The following is a 3,912-nucleotide window of genomic DNA, read 5'->3' as shown; positions in this document are numbered from 1 at the left end:
ATCAGTCACATGGCCCTCCCTTCCTCCCACCCACCCAAAGAAGCTCCCGGCCATCTCCTCCAAAGCCTCCTGCCACCCAGTTGCAGCTACTCCTCCGCTGTCAGTAGCAGAGCGCCAGGGGTTCCAGTGTGAGGAAGCGGACGTGCATCTTGGTCTCTATGTCGACGCCTTCCCATATCTGGCATTGAAAGGGGAGAAGAAGAAAAAACACCCCCAGAGTTAGTGGAAGAGAAGACAACCTCCAATCCTTCAATCTTCAAGGAGCAAATGTTGTATTCCAGAACTCAACCCACAGTTGACTTGGCCTTAGACTTCCCCCCCCCACCCCAAAAATAGCTGATGGAAAGAGGGATTGACTCCAAAGCTGAGGTGTGGACTTCCTTTCCTTCCCTTGGTGCCGTTTGTGGTGCCCAGTGTCTTCTGCTGTGAACCTTTGGCCCGTCTCCCTTAAGGAGGGCTCTTCTCCTCATTCCTTTGGCCAATTCACTTAACCCCACCACCCTTGTAAAGTTGGTAGATAGAGAAACTCTACTGTCGAAAGTTCGCCCCCGCCCCTCTCCTAGAATGACTATTGCTTTGAGCAATATGTATTACATTTCCCCTAAAGGAGAAATAGAAATCTGAAAGGAAACCCCTCCGAGAGCCCATGCTGCCATCAAACTTAATTCAGACAGCCTCAAAAGTTAGCTATGAGCCCTGCATAGCCCCCACGGGAGTCTGACAATCAAGAGAATAAATGTCCTTGCCAGAGGAAGAGGAGGCGGAAGGGCAAAAGGCCCAAGAGAGGGTATAAAGACCCCCCCTCTCTCCTCCATGTGCTCAGCTACCCAGGACCTCAAACCTAAGTGGTCCCGTCCATCAATAAACCATCTTTCCAATCCATCTCCAGGTTTCCGGCGTCTTTCTCCCCACTCGGAACTAACCAAGATGGACATTTCTTCCAACCCTCCTCATATAGCGGTTTTTGCAAGATGGTTAACCGATAAAATAACCATAATAGCAAAGCACACACACACACATATGCACGTCACTTCCCAGCACTTTTTCCCAACACGGCGCTGCTTTTTTGGACAATTTCCGCGCTTTTCCAAACCAAAAGCAAAATTTAGCAATGGGAAAAAAAAGTGCAACGGTTAAAACGAAGCCGCATTCGCCCCCTCCGCACATGCACGCTTACCGGTTGCTCGTCCAGCGGCTGCAGCTGCACCAACGTGCAAAGGCCGCACGAAGCGATCATATCCGCCGCGAGGCTCCGGCGCGAATGAGGCGGAGACCGCCACGCCCGCCGCTTATATACCGGCCACGCCCCTCCTAACGTAGCCAACGTTCCGAAGCGCTCCAAGCCACGCCTTCTCCCCCCCACGCCACGCCCCTGCCCATCCTGCCCTGCTCAGAGTGACGCGTATAATAATAACCATAAAACCCATTTAAAAGGTTTATTTTCTTTTCTGCCTGCGATCCCGTGATTGTCCACAGGAGGGCACACTTTTCTGTCCCTTAGCGTTAGCATTGAAGTCATCATAAGGCTTTCTAAACGTGTGCCCTCCTGTGGACAATATCGGGATCGCAGGCAGAAAATAAAATAAACCTTTTTAATGAATTTTATGGTTATTATTCTGTGTCTTTATTATTAGGAGCCCCGTTATTAACGTTCCGAAGCGCTCCAAGCCACGCCTTCCCCCCCCCACGCCACGCCCCTGCCCTGCTCAGAGTCACGCGTGGGAGGGATGCCCTGGCCTCTAATCCCCAGCCCATCCTCCTAGCCCCATCCTCCCCTGCTCAGGACCCCCTTGAACTGGGCCTGATCAAATCCAACCCTCCCCTTGCAAACCACAGCAAGCCCAGTGGGCATCTCCCCTGCCCACCCCCCAAAAAAGGACAAAAGCCAAGACATCATTCCTGGCACAGCTGCGATTAAACCCCTGATTAACCCATTAATCCCTGCTTAATCCCTGCCAAAAAAAGGCCAGGACTTCCATCCATCGTGGTTTCCCGGCCTTAAAACTTTTCCCCTAGTTTTGCAAAGCTGAAATGTCCAATTCCCCGGATCTTTCCCTTCCCCCTCCATCCCCTATGAATTCCAGATGTTGAAGCACAACACACAACACACCCAAAGGAGTTGGCAACCAAGCACCCTTGTTTTTTGCCCTCCGGCCACAAAGACCAGGAAGAGCCGGAACGGCTGCAAAACAAGGACAAAAACAAGCCTCAGAAAGTTTCTTTCGGGTTTTCCGAAGCCCCAAAAACTCCTTTTTTAAAACAATAATAAAATTTCAGACTTAGGTGGGGAGGGGGAAAAAAAACAGGCCAGGATCAGCATCTGGGTTAAAGAACAAGCTTTAAAAGGATGGTTGGTTAGCTGAATTGGTTCTCCCCGCCCGCCCATCCCCAGGAAGTGGACTTGTGACTGGTCCTCACACTTATGACTGTAACAGTACCTTCCCTAACTCGGTGGCGGGGAGGGGGAGGCAGCTGGGATTTCTTTTAAATCTTGTTTTTCTGATCCAGGAAATGTTGGGACAGGACTAAATGTTCCCTGAAAGTTGGCTGACTTTGTCCCTGGAGAGAAATTTGGCAGAGGGAAATAATATTGGAAGGGGTGGAATAATTTAGGGGTAGACTGCTTCTGGTGCTAGGGGCTCTGTTGGACACGGATACTGAGATACAGAGAAAGAAAGAGAGAGAGAGAGAAGAAAAAGAAAGAAAGAAAGAAAGAAAGAAAGAAAGAAAGAAGAAAGAAAGAAAAAGAAAGAAGAGAACAAAAGGGAAAGAAGAGAGAGAAGGAAAGAAGAGGGCAAAAGGAAAAGAAGAGAGAGAAGGAAAGAAGAGGGCAAAAGGGAAAGAAGAGAGAGAAGGAAAGAAAGGGGGAAGGAGTAAAAGAAAGAAAAAAGTGAAAGACTGAAAGACGGAGAGAAAAAGACAGAAAAAGAAAGGGAAGGAGAAGAGTGAAGAGAAAGGAAAAAAGTAAAGAAAGAGGAAAAGAGACAAAAAAGAGAAGACAGAAAGAGCAAAAGAGAAAGAGGAGAGAGAAAAAGAAGGAAAGAAAAAGAGACAGAAAAAGGGAAGGAGAGGAGTGGAAGAGAAATCAAAAGAAAGAGGGAGAGAAAAATAAAAAGTGAAAAAGAAAAAGGGGGGAGAAGAGTGAAAGAGGAAAGAAAAAGAAGAGAGGGAGAGACAGAAAGAAGAGTGAAGGGAAAGAGCAAAGAAAAATAGGGAAGAAGAAGAGTGAGAGAGACAGAAAAAGAGAAAGAAAAAGTGAAGGAGGGAGAGACAGAAAAAGAAAGAGGGAAGGAGAAGAGTGAATGAGCAAAAGCAAAGAGTGAAAGAAAGAAAGGGTAGGAGTGAAAGAAAGCAAAGGAGAAAGAAAAAGAGTGAAGGAGGGAGAAAAAGAGACAGAAAGAAAGAGAAAAGAGTGAAAGAAAGGAGAGAACAAAACAGATAAAGAAAAAAAGAGAGGGAAGGAGAGAAAGAGAAATTCAGAGAAAATAGATGACAAAACAATCCCGATACCACCAAGCCAAAGTCAAATATTTCAACATTTGAAAACCACACACACAAAACACAACCCTGGATGGGAGCCCAGCCCACTCCCCCCAAAAACAAGACAAAACAGCAACTTCCCCCCCTCCCAAAAAAACACCCCCTCCCCAAATTGCCAGCTTTTCTTCCTCCCCCCCCCCCAAAAAAAACCCCAACTTAAAAAGTCTCTTTTTTTCCTCCCGGACGGTTTCAAAACAGGAGAGTTTTCTTTCGTTCCTGGAGGTTTTGGGTCCTTCCCTCCCACCCACCCATGAATTGGGGGGGGAGGGAGATGAGGAGGGGCAGGGGTCTCGATGGGGGAGGGGAGGGGGTCTCCAAGGCTGCGATGAGGGGGGGGGAGATGGGGGACCACTCGGCTGGACCAAGCGAACG

This window comes from Natrix helvetica (assembly GCF_964273705.1).
Source record: "Natrix helvetica genome assembly, chromosome: 16".
Lineage (NCBI taxonomy): Eukaryota > Metazoa > Chordata > Lepidosauria > Squamata > Natricidae > Natrix > Natrix helvetica.
The sequence above is the reverse complement of the archived record's forward strand: the minus strand, read 5'-3'. Positions refer to the sequence as shown.